This window comes from Medicago sativa, chromosome 2 (assembly GCF_051527215.1).
Source record: "Medicago sativa cultivar Bolivia chromosome 2, Bolivia_mono, whole genome shotgun sequence".
In the NCBI taxonomy this organism is placed as follows: domain Eukaryota; kingdom Viridiplantae; phylum Streptophyta; class Magnoliopsida; order Fabales; family Fabaceae; genus Medicago; species Medicago sativa.
Window position 1 is genome coordinate 45396921 of NC_140750.1, and position 14280 is coordinate 45411200.

At 31.6% G+C, this 14280-nt stretch overlaps 1 long non-coding RNA gene across 1 annotated transcript; it reads right to left on the reverse strand.

The window, feature by feature from the left end:
- Nucleotides 1-6287: 6287 nt before the first annotated feature.
- LOC146946879 (uncharacterized) lies at nucleotides 6288-13959 on the reverse strand. Its single transcript, XR_015028293.1, has 4 exons — nucleotides 13760-13959; nucleotides 9461-9551; nucleotides 7981-8071; nucleotides 6288-6590 (listed from the first exon to the last, which is right to left on the reverse strand). It is a non-coding gene; the product is annotated as an uncharacterized LOC146946879 (long non-coding RNA).
- Between the last annotated feature and the right edge of the window lie 321 nt (nucleotides 13960-14280).

Consider the following 14280-nt stretch of genomic DNA (forward strand, 5'->3'; position numbering starts at 1 on the left):
ATATAGGCTAAAATCTCATTTTCGCCTCATGTTTCGCATCAATGGTCAAGTTCAAACTTCTCATTTATCAAACTTGTAGGCATATATACCACAATCAAATTTTCGCGACAAGGGCCATTCCAATACTTTCATTTTACCGAATACAAAAACAAATAGGTTCACATATCATGTTTCACATCAAGCGACATCAAGAGACAATTTCAAACTTCCCATTTATCAAACTTTGTAACCATATAGGCTAAAATCTCGTTTTTGTGACAAGGGTCATCCCAATACTTTATATTTACCGAGGGACAAGTTCAAACTTCCAATTTATCAAACATGTAACCATTTAAGCTAAAATCTGTTTTTCGCGGCAAACAGAAGACATAACTCAATAAAATAAAAAGAAAAAAACTCCAAAGTTATATACTCAAAAGACAATCGATAAAAAAAATAAACAAAACATACGAAAGAGGTTATATTTTGACGACAAAATTCAATATCTAAACAAACTAAAACAAATGGTAAAAAGATGAATAAAGAGAGATGTTGTGGTGATTAAAGAAATTAAATTTTCAAGTGTTACACGACTAACCTTGAGAGAACTGCATATTTAACGATTGATCCATCAATCAAGAAGCTTCGTGTTTCTTCCCATTTAATCAAATATCACATTTTCGCGTCAACTGTCATCGAAACAAAATATTAACTTTCCTATTTATCAAATTTATATTAAACTAAAATCATTTTCGGTTTGAGGATCATTGAACCACATTTTCATACTTCCAGTTTAGCAAAATCCAAACAAACTCAGCTTAAAAATCATATTTCGCATCAAGGGACATCAAGGTACAAGTTCAACCTTCTCATTTATCATATTTGTAACCATAAATGCTAAAACCTCATTTTTGCGACAAGAGTCATCGAGAAACAATATGATAGGAGAGAAAAAGCATGTGTTCAATTTACCAAATTTAAAACAAAATAGGTTCAAATATCATGTTTCGCATGAAGGGATATAGAGGGACAAGTTCAAGCTTCATATTTATCAAACTTCTAACCATATAGGCTAAAATCTCGTTTTTGCGACAAGGAACATTCCAATACTTTCATTTTACCGAATATGAAACCAAATAGGTTCACATATCATGTTTTGCATCAAGGGCCATCGAGGGTTCAACCTTCATATTTATCAAACTTGTAACGATATTAGCTAAAATTTCGTTTTCGCAGCAAGGATCATCTCATTACTTTCTATTTACATAATTTAAAACCAAATAGGTTCAATATTATGTTACGCATCAAAGGACATCGAGGGACAAATTCAACCTTCATATTTATCAAACTTCTAACCATATAGGCTAAAATCTCATTTTTGTGACAAGGGTCATTCCAATACACTTTCATTTTACCGAATACAAAACCAAATAGTTTCATATATCATATTTTGCATCAAGGGACATCGAGGGACAAGTTCAACCTTTATCAAACTTCTAACCATATAGGCTAAAATCTCATTTTCGCCTCATGTTTCGCATCAATGGTCAAGTTCAAACTTCTCATTTATCAAACTTGTAGGCATATATACCACAATCAAATTTTCGCGACAAGGGCCATTCCAATACTTTCATTTTACCGAATACAAAAACAAATAGGTTCACATATCATGTTTCACATCAAGCGACATCAAGAGACAATTTCAAACTTCCCATTTATCAAACTTTGTAACCATATAGGCTAAAATCTCGTTTTTGTGACAAGGGTCATCCCAATACTTTATATTTACCGAGGGACAAGTTCAAACTTCCAATTTATCAAACATGTAACCATTTAAGCTAAAATCTGTTTTTCGCGGCAAACAGAAGACATAACTCAATAAAATAAAAAGAAAAAAACTCCAAAGTTATATACTCAAAAGACAATCGATAAAAAAAATAAACAAAACATACGAAAGAGGTTAAATTTTGACGACAAAATTCAATATCTAAACAAACTAAAACAAATGGTAAAAAGATGAATATAGAGAGATGTTGTGGTGATTAAAGAAATTAAATTTACAAGTGTTACACGACTAACCTTGAGAGAACTGCATATTTAACGATTGATCCATCAATCAAGAAGCTTCGTATTTCTTCCCATTTAATCAAATATCACATTTTCGCGTCAACAGTCATCGAAACAAAATATTAACTTTCCTATTTATCAAATTTATATTAAACTAAAATCATTTTCGGTTTGAGGATCATTGAACCACATTTTCATACTCCCAGTTTAGCAAAATCCAAACAAACTCAGCTTAAAAATCATATTTCGCATCAAGGGACATCAAGGTACAAGTTCAACCTTCTCATTTATCATATTTGTAACCATAAATGCTAAAACCTCATTTTTGCGACAAGAGTCATCGAGAAACAATATGATAGGAGAGAAAAAGCATGTGTTCAATTTACCAAATTTAAAACAAAATAGGTTCAAATATCATGTTTCGCATGAAGGGATATAGAGGGACAAGTTCAAGCTTCATATTTATCAAACTTCTAAGCATATAGGCTAAAATCTCGTTTTTGCGACAAGGAACATTCCAATACTTTCATTTTACCGAATATGAAACCAAATAGGTTCACATATCATGTTTTGTATCAAGGGCCATCGAGGGTTCAACCTTCATATTTATCAAACTTGTAACGATATTAGCTAAAATTTCGTTTTCGCAGCAAGGATCATCTCATTACTTTCTATTTACATAATTTAAAACCAAATAGGTTCAATATTATGTTACGCATCAAAGGACATCGAGGGACAAATTCAACCTTCATATTTATCAAACTTCTAACCATATAGGCTAAAATCTCATTTTTGTGACAAGGGTCATTCCAATACACTTTCATTTTACCGAATACAAAACCAAATAGTTTCATATATCATATTTTGCATCAAGGGACATCGAGGGACAAGTTCAACCTTTATCAAACTTCTAACCATATAGGCTAAAATCTCATTTTCGCCTCATGTTTCGCATCAATGGTCAAGTTCAAACTTCTCATTTATCAAACTTGTAGGCATATATACCACAATCAAATTTTCGCGACAAGGGCCATTCCAATACTTTCATTTTACCGAATACAAAAACAAATAGGTTCACATATCATGTTTCACATCAAGCGACATCAAGAGACAATTTCAAACTTCCCATTTATCAAACTTTGTAACCATATAGGCTAAAATCTCGTTTTTGTGACAAGGGTCATCCCAATACTTTATATTTACCGAGGGACAAGTTCAAACTTCCAATTTATCAAACATGTAACCATTTAAGCTAAAATCTGTTTTTCGTGGCAAACAGAAGACATAACTCAATAAAATAAAAAGAAAAAAACTCCAAAGTTATATACTCAAAAGACAATCGATAAAAAAAATAAACAAAACATACGAAAGAGGTTATATTTTGACGACAAAATTCAATATCTAAACAAACTAAAACAAATGGTAAAAAGATGAATAAAGAGAGATGTTGTGGTGATTAAAGAAATTAAATTTTCAAGTGTTACACGACTAACCTTGAGAGAACTGCATATTTAACGATTGATCCATCAATCAAGAAGCTTCGTGTTTCTTCCCATTTAATCAAATATCACATTTTCGCGTCAACTGTCATCGAAACAAAATATTAACTTTCCTATTTATCAAATTTATATTAAACTAAAATCATTTTCGGTTTGAGGATCATTGAACCACATTTTCATACTTCCAGTTTAGCAAAATCCAAAAAACTCAGCTTAAAAATCATATTTCGCATCAAGGGACATCAAGGTACAAGTTCAACCTTCTCATTTATCATATTTGTAACCATAAATGCTAAAACCTCATTTTTGCGACAAGAGTCATCGAGAAACAATATGATAGGAGAGAAAAAGCATGTGTTCAATTTACCAAATTTAAAACAAAATAGGTTCAAATATCATGTTTCGCATGAAGGGATATAGAGGGACAAGTTCAAGCTTCATATTTATCAAACTTCTAACCATATAGGCTAAAATCTCGTTTTTGCGACAAGGAACATTCCAATACTTTCATTTTACCGAATATGAAACCAAATAGGTTCACATATCATGTTTTGCATCAAGGGCCATCGAGGGTTCAACCTTCATATTTATCAAACTTGTAACGATATTAGCTAAAATTTCGTTTTCGCAGCAAGGATCATCTCATTACTTTCTATTTACATAATTTAAAACCAAATAGGTTCAATATTATGTTACGCATCAAAGGACATCGAGGGACAAATTCAACCTTCATATTTATCAAACTTCTAACCATATAGGCTAAAATCTCATTTTTGTGACAAGGGTCATTCCAATACACTTTCATTTTACCGAATACAAAACCAAATAGTTTCATATATCATATTTTGCATCAAGGGACATCGAGGGACAAGTTCAACCTTTATCAAACTTCTAACCATATAGGCTAAAATCTCATTTTCGCCTCATGTTTCGCATCAATGGTCAAGTTCAAACTTCTCATTTATCAAACTTGTAGGCATATATACCACAATCAAATTTTCGCGACAAGGGCCATTCCAATACTTTCATTTTACCGAATACAAAAACAAATAGGTTCACATATCATGTTTCACATCAAGCGACATCAAGAGACAATTTCAAACTTCCCATTTATCAAACTTTGTAACCATATAGGCTAAAATCTCGTTTTTGTGACAAGGGTCATCCCAATACTTTATATTTACCGAGGGACAAGTTCAAACTTCCAATTTATCAAACATGTAACCATTTAAGCTAAAATCTGTTTTTCGCGGCAAACAGAAGACATAACTCAATAAAATAAAAAGAAAAAAACTCCAAAGTTATATACTCAAAAGACAATCGATAAAAAAAATAAACAAAACATACGAAAGAGGTTAAATTTTGACGACAAAATTCAATATCTAAACAAACTAAAACAAATGGTAAAAAGATGAATAAAGAGAGATGTTGTGGTGATTAAAGAAATTAAATTTACAAGTGTTACACGACTAACCTTGAGAGAACTGCATATTTAACGATTGATCCATCAATCAAGAAGCTTCGTATTTCTTCCCATTTAATCAAATATCACATTTTCGCGTCAACAGTCATCGAAACAAAATATTAACTTTCCTATTTATCAAATTTATATTAAACTAAAATCATTTTCGGTTTGAGGATCATTGAACCACATTTTCATACTCCCAGTTTAGCAAAATCCAAACAAACTCAGCTTAAAAATCATATTTCGCATCAAGGGACATCAAGGTACAAGTTCAACCTTCTCATTTATCATATTTGTAACCATAAATGCTAAAACCTCATTTTTGCGACAAGAGTCATCGAGAAACAATATGATAGGAGAGAAAAAGCATGTGTTCAATTTACCAAATTTAAAACAAAATAGGTTCAAATATCATGTTTCGCATGAAGGGATATAGAGCGACAAGTTCAACCTTCATATTTATCAAACTTCTAACCATATAGGCTAAAATCTCGTTTTCGCGACAAGGAACATTCCAATACTTTCATTTTACCGAATATGAAACCAAATAGGTTCACATATCATGTTTTGCATCAAGGGCCATCGAGGGTTCAACCTTCATATTTATCAAACTTGTAACGATATTAGCTAAAGTTTCGTTTTCGCAGCAAGGATCATCTCATTACTTTCTATTTACATAATTTCAAACCAAATAGGTTCAATATTATGTTACGCATCAAAGGACATCGAGGGACAAATTCAACCTTCATATTTATCAAACTTCTAACCATATAGGCTAAAATCTCATTTTTGTGACAAGGGTCATTCCAATACACTTTCATTTTACCGAATACAAAACCAAATAGTTTCATATATCATATTTTGCATCAAGGGACATCGAGGGACAAGTTCAACCTTTATCAAACTTCTAACCATATAGGCTAAAATCTCATTTTCGCCTCATGTTTCGCATCAATGGTCAAGTTCAAACTTCTCATTTATCAAACTTGTAGGCATATATACCAAAATCAAATTTTCGCGACAAGGGCCATTCCAATACTTTCATTTTACCGAATACAAAAACAAATAGGTTCACATATCATGTTTCACATCAAGCGACATCAAGAGACAATTTCAAACTTCCCATTTATCAAACTTTGTAACGATATAGGCTAAAATCTCGTTTTTGTGACAAGGGTCATCCCAATATTTTATATTTACCGAGGGACAAGTTCAAACTTCCAATTTATCAAACATGTAACCATTTAAGCTAAAATTTGTTTTTCCCGGCAAACAGAAGACATAACTCAATAAAATAAAAAGAAAAAAACTCCAAAGTTATAAACTCAAAAGACAATCGATAAAAAAATAAACAAAACATACGAAAGAGGTTATATTTTGACGACAAAATTCAATATCTAAACAAACTAAAACAAATGTTAAAAAGATGAATAAAGAGAGATGTTGTGGTGATTAAAGAAATTAAATTTACAAGTGTTACACGACTAACCTTGAGAGAACTGCATATTTAACGATTGATCCATCAATCAAGAAGCTTCGTATTTCTTCCCATTTAATCAAATATCACATTTTTGCGTCAACTGTCATCGAAACAAAATATTAACTTTCCTATTTATCAAATTTATATTAAACTAAAATCATTTTCGGTTTGAGGATCATTGAACCACATTTTCATACTTCCAGTTTAGCAAAATCCAAATAAACTCAGCTTAAAAATCATATTTCGCATCGAGGGACATCGAGGTACAAGTTCAACCTTCTCATTTATCATATTTGTAACCATAAATGCTAAAACCTTCATTTTTGCGACAAGAGTCATCGAGAAACAATATGATAGGAGAGAAAAAGCATGTGTTCAATTTACCAAATTGAAAACAAAATAGGTTCAAATATCATGTTTCGCATGAAGGGATATAGAGGGACAAGTTCAACCTTCATATTTATCAAACTTCTAACCATATAGGCTAAAATCTCGTTTTTGCGACAAGGAACATTCCAATACTTTCATTTTACCGAATATGAAACCAAATAGGTTCACATATCATGTTTTGCATCAAGGGCCATCGAGGGTTCAACCTTCATATTTATCAAACTTGTAACGATATTAGCTAAAGTTTCGTTTTCGCAGCAAGGATCATCTCATTACTTTCTATTTACATAATTTCAAACCAAATAGGTTCAATATTATGTTACGCATCAAAGGACATCGAGGGACAAATTCAACCTTCATATTTATCAAACTTCTAACCATATAGGCTAAAATCTCATTTTTGTGACAAGGGTCATTCCAATACACTTTCATTTTACCGAATACAAAACCAAATAGTTTCATATATCATATTTTGCATCAAGGGACATCGAGGGACAAGTTCAACCTTTATCAAACTTCTAACCATATAGGCTAAAATCTCATTTTCGCCTCATGTTTCGCATCAATGGTCAAGTTCAAACTTCTCATTTATCAAACTTGTAGGCATATATGCCAAAATCAAATTTTCGCGACAAGGGCCATTCCAATACTTTCATTTTACCGAATACAAAAACAAATAGGTTCACATATCATGTTTCACATCAAGCGACATCAAGAGACAATTTCAAACTTCCCATTTATCAAACTTTGTAACGATATAGGCTAAAATCTCGTTTTTGTGACAAGGGTCATCCCAATATTTTATATTTACCGAGGGACAAGTTCAAACTTCCAATTTATCAAACATGTAACCATTTAAGCTAAAATCTGTTTTTCGCGGCAAACAGAAGACATAACTCAATAAAATAAAAAGAAAAAAACTCCAAAGTTATAAACTCAAAAGACAATCGATAAAAAAAAAAACAAAACATACGAAAGAGGTTATATTTTGACGACAAAATTCAATATCTAAACAAACTAAAACAAATGTTAAAAAGATGAATAAAGAGAGATGTTGTGGTGATTAAAGAAATTAAATTTACAAGTGTTACACGACTAACCTTGAGAGAACTGCATATTTAACGATTGATCCATCAATCAAGAAGCTTCGTATTTCTTCCCATTTAATCAAATATCACATTTTTGCGTCAACTGTCATCGAAACAAAATATTAACTTTCCTATTTATCAAATTTATATTAAACTAAAATCATTTTCGGTTTGAGGATCATTGAACCACATTTTCATACTTCCAGTTTAGCAAAATCCAAATAAACTCAGCTTAAAAATCATATTTCGCATCGAGGGACATCGAGGTACAAGTTCAACCTTCTCATTTATCATATTTGTAACCATAAATGCTAAAACCTTCATTTTTGCGACAAGAGTCATCGAGAAACAATATGATAGGAGAGAAAAAGCATGTGTTCAATTTACCAAATTGAAAACAAAATAGGTTCAAATATCATGTTTCGCATGAAGGGATATAGAGGGACAAGTTCAACCTTCATATTTATCAAACTTCTAACCATATAGGCTAAAATCTCGTTTTTGCGACAAGGAACATTCCAATACTTTCATTTTACCGAATATGAAACCAAATAGGTTCACATATCATGTTTTGCATCAAGGGCCATCGAGGGTTCAACCTTCATATTTATCAGACTTGTAACGATATTAGCTAAAGTTTCGTTTTCGCAGCAAGGATCATCTCATTACTTTCTATTTACATAATTTCAAACCAAATAGGTTCAATATTATGTTACGCATCAAAGGACATCGAGGGACAAATTCAACCTTCATATTTATCAAACTTCTAACCATATAGGCTAAAATCTCATTTTTGTGACAAGGGTCATTCCAATACACTTTCATTTTACCGAATACAAAACCAAATAGTTTCATATATCATATTTTGCATCAAGGGACATCGAGGGACAAGTTCAACCTTTATCAAACTTCTAACCATATAGGCTAAAATCTCATTTTCGCCTCATGTTTCGCATCAATGGTCAAGTTCAAACTTCTCATTTATCAAACTTGTAGGCATATATGCCAAAATCAAATTTTCGCGACAAGGGCCATTCCAATACTTTCATTTTACCGAATACAAAAACAAATAGGTTCACATATCATGTTTCACATCAAGCGACATCAAGAGACAATTTCAAACTTCCCATTTATCAAACTTTGTAACGATATAGGCTAAAATCTCGTTTTTGTGACAAGGGTCATCCCAATATTTTATATTTACCGAGGGACAAGTTCAAACTTCCAATTTATCAAACATGTAACCATTTAAGCTAAAATCTGTTTTTCGCGGCAAACAGAAGACATAACTCAATAAAATAAAAAGAAAAAAACTCCAAAGTTATAAACTCAAAAGACAATCGATAAAAAAAAAACAAAACATACGAAAGAGGTTATATTTTGACGACAAAATTCAATATCTAAACAAACTAAAACAAATGTTAAAAAGATGAATAAAGAGAGATGTTGTGGTGATTAAAGAAATTAAATTTACAAGTGTTACACGACTAACCTTGAGAGAACTGCATATTTAACGATTGATCCATCAATCAAGAAGCTTCGTATTTCTTCCCATTTAATCAAATATCACATTTTTGCGTCAACTGTCATCGAAACAAAATATTAACTTTCCTATTTATCAAATTTATATTAAACTAAAATCATTTTCGGTTTGAGGATCATTGAACCACATTTTCATACTTCCAGTTTAGCAAAATCCAAATAAACTCAGCTTAAAAATCATATTTCGCATCGAGGGACATCGAGGTACAAGTTCAACCTTCTCATTTATCATATTTGTAACCATAAATGCTAAAACCTTCATTTTTGCGACAAGAGTCATCGAGAAACAATATGATAGGAGAGAAAAAGCATGTGTTCAATTTACCAAATTGAAAACAAAATAGGTTCAAATATCATGTTTCGCATGAAGGGATATAGAGGGACAAGTTCAACCTTCATATTTATCAAACTTCTAACCATATAGGCTAAAATCTCGTTTTTGCGACAAGGAACATTCCAATACTTTCATTTTACCGAATATGAAACCAAATAGGTTCACATATCATGTTTTGCATCAAGGGCCATCGAGGGTTCAACCTTCATATTTATCAAACTTGTAACGATATTAGCTAAAGTTTCGTTTTCGCAGCAAGGATCATCTCATTACTTTCTATTTACATAATTTCAAACCAAATAGGTTCAATATTATGTTACGCATCAAAGGACATCGAGGGACAAATTCAACCTTCATATTTATCAAACTTCTAACCATATAGGCTAAAATCTCATTTTTGTGACAAGGGTCATTCCAATACACTTTCATTTTACCGAATACAAAACCAAATAGTTTCATATATCATATTTTGCATCAAGGGACATCGAGGGACAAGTTCAACCTTTATCAAACTTCTAACCATATAGGCTAAAATCTCATTTTCGCCTCATGTTTCGCATCAATGGTCAAGTTCAAACTTCTCATTTATCAAACTTGTAGGCATATATACCAAAATCAAATTTTCGCGACAAGGGCCATTCCAATACTTTCATTTTACCGAATACAAAAACAAATAGGTTCACATATCATGTTTCACATCAAGCGACATCAAGAGACAATTTCAAACTTCCCATTTATCAAACTTTGTAACGATATAGGCTAAAATCTCGTTTTTGTGACAAGGGTCATCCCAATATTTTATATTTACCGAGGGACAAGTTCAAACTTCCAATTTATCAAACATGTAACCATTTAAGCTACAATCTGTTTTTCGCGGCAAACAGAAGACATAACTCAATAAAATAAAAAGAAAAAAACTCCAAAGTTATATACTCAAAAGACAATCGATAAAAAAAATAAACAAAACATACGAAAGAGGTTATATTTTGACGACAAAATTCAATATCTAAACAAACTAAAACAAATGGTAAAAAGATGAATAAAGAGAGATGTTGTGGTGATTAAAGAAATTAAATTTACAAGTGTTACACGACTAACCTTGAGAGAACTGCATATTTAACGATTGATCCATCAATCAAGAAGCTTCGTATTTCTTCCCATTTAATCAAATATCACATTTTCGCGTCAACAGTCATCGAAACAAAATATTAACTTTCCTATTTATCAAATTTATATTAAACTAAAATCATTTTCGGTTTGAGGATCATTGAACCACATTTTCATACTTCCAGTTTAGCAAAATCCAAATAAACTCAGCTTAAAAATCATATTTCGCATCGAGGGACATCGAGGTACAAGTTCAACCTTCTCATTTATCATATTTGTAACCATAAATGCTAAAACCTCATTTTTGCGACAAGAGTCATCGAGAAACAATATGATAGGAGAGAAAAAGCATGTGTTCAATTTACCAAATTTAAAACAAAATAGGTTCAAATATCATGTTTCGCATGAAGGGATATAGAGGGACAAGTTCAACCTTCATATTTATGAAACTTCTAACCATATAGGCTAAAATCTCGTTTTTGCGACAAGGAACATTCCAATACTTTCATTTTACCGAATATGAAACCAAATAGGTTCACATATCATGTTTTGCATCAAGGGCCATCGAGGGTTCAACCTTCATATTTATCAAACTTGTAACGATATTAGCTAAAATTTCGTTTTCGCAGCAAGGATCATCTCATTACGTTCTATTTACATAATTTAAAACCAAATAGGTTCAATATTATGTTACGCATCAAAGGACATCGAGGGACAAATTCAACCTTCATATTTATCAAACTTCTAACCATAAAGGCTAAAATCTCATTTTCGCCTCATGTTTCGCATCAATGGTCAAGTTCAAACTTCTCATTTATCAAACTTGTAGGCATATATACCAAAATCAAATTTTCGCGACAAGGGACATTCCAATACTTTCATTTTACCGAATACAAAAACAAATAGGTTCACATATCATGTTTCACATCAAGCGACATCAAGAGACAATTTCAAACTTCCCATTTATCAAACTTTGTAACCATATAGGCTAAAATCTCGTTTTTGTGACAAGGGTCATCCCAATACTTTATATTTACCGAGGGACAAGTTCAAACTTCCAATTTATCAAACATGTAACCATTTAAGCTAAAATCTATTTTTCGCGGCAAACAGAAGACATAACTCAATAAAATAAAAAGAAAAAAACTCCAAAGTTATATACTCAAAAGACAATCGATAAAAAAAATAAACAAAACATACGAAAGAGGTTATATTTTGACGACAAAATTCAATATCTAAACAAACTAAAACAAATGGTAAAAAGATGAATAAAGAGAGATGTTGTGGTGATTAAAGAAATTAAATTTACAAGTGTTACACGACTAACCTTGAGAGAACTGCATATTTAACGATTGATCCATCAATCAAGAAGCTTCGTATTTCTTCCCATTTAATCAAATATCACATTTTCGCGTCAACAGTCATCGAAACAAAATATTAACTTTCCTATTTATCAAATTTATATTAAACTAAAATCATTTTCGGTTTGAGGATCATTGAACCACATTTTCATACTTCCAGTTTAGCAAAATCCAAACAAACTCAGCTTAAAAATCATATTTCGCATCAAGGGACATCAAGGTACAAGTTCAACCTTCTCATTTATCATATTTATAACCATAAATGCTAAAACCTCATTTTTGCGACAAGAGTCATCGAGAAACAATATGATAGGAGAGAAAAAGCATGTGTTCAATTTACCAAATTTAAAACAAAATAGGTTCAAATATCATGTTTCGCATGAAGGGATATAGAGGGACAAGTTCAACCTTCATATTTATCAAACTTCTAACCATATAGGCTAAAATCTCATTTTCGCGACAAGGAACATTCCAATACTTTCATTTTACCGAATATGAAACCAAATAGGTTCACATATCATGTTTTGCATCAAGGGCCATCGAGGGTTCAACCTTCATATTTATCAAACTTGTAACGATATTAGCTAAAATTTCGTTTTCGCAGCAAGGATCATCTCATTACTTTCTATTTACATAATTTCAAACCAAATAGGTTCAATATTATGTTACGCATCAAAAGACATCGAGGGACAAATTCAACCTTCATATTTATCAAACTTCTAACCATATAGGCTAAAATCTCATTTTTGTGACAAGGGTCATTCCAATACACTTTCATTTTACCGAATACAAAACCAAATAGTTTCATATATCATATTTTGCATCAAGGGACATCGAGGGACAAGTTCAACCTTTATCAAACTTCTAACCATATAGGCTAAAATCTCATTTTCGCCTCATGTTTCGCATCAATGGTCAAGTTCAAACTTCTCATTTATCAAACTTGTAGGCATATATACCACAATCAAATTTTCGCGACAAGGGCCATTCCAATACTTTCATTTTACCGAATACAAAAACAAATAGGTTCACATATCATGTTTCACATCAAGCGACATCAAGAGACAATTTCAAACTTCCCATTTATCAAACTTTGTAACCATATAGGCTAAAATCTCGTTTTTGTGACAAGGGTCATCCCAATACTTTATATTTACCGAGGGACAAGTTCAAACTTCCAATTTATCAAACATGTAACCATTTAAGCTAAAATCTGTTTTTCGCGGCAAACAGAAGACATAACTCAATAAAATAAAAAGAAAAAAACTCCAAAGTTATATACTCAAAAGACAATCGATAAAAAAAATAAACAAAACATACGAAAGAGGTTATATTTTGACGACAAAATTCAATATCTTAACAAACTAAAACAAATGGTAAAAAGATGAATAAAGAGAGATGTTGTGGTGATTAAAGAAATTAAATTTACAAGTGTTACACGACTAACCTTGAGAGAACTGCATATTTAACGATTGATCCATCAATCAAGAAGCTTCGTATTTCTTCCCATTTAATCAAATATCACATTTTCGCGTCAACTGTCATCGAAACAAAATATTAACTTTCCTATTTATCAAATTTATATTAAACTAAAATCATTTTCGGTTTGAGGATCATTGAACCACATTTTCATACTTCCAGTTTAGCAAAATCCAAACAAACTCAGCTTAAAAATCATATTTCGCATCAAGGGACATCAAGGTACAAGTTCAACCTTCTCATTTATCATATTTGTAACCATAAATGCTAAAACCTCATTTTTGCGACAAGAATCATCGAGAAACAATATGATAGGAGAGAAAAAGCATGTGCTCAATTTACCAAATTTAAAACAAAATAGGTTCAAATATCATGTTTCTCATGAAGGGATATAGAGGGACAAGTTCAACCTTCATATTTATCAAACTTCTAACCATATAGGCTAAAATCTCGTTTTCGCGACAAGGAACATTCCAATACTTTCATTTT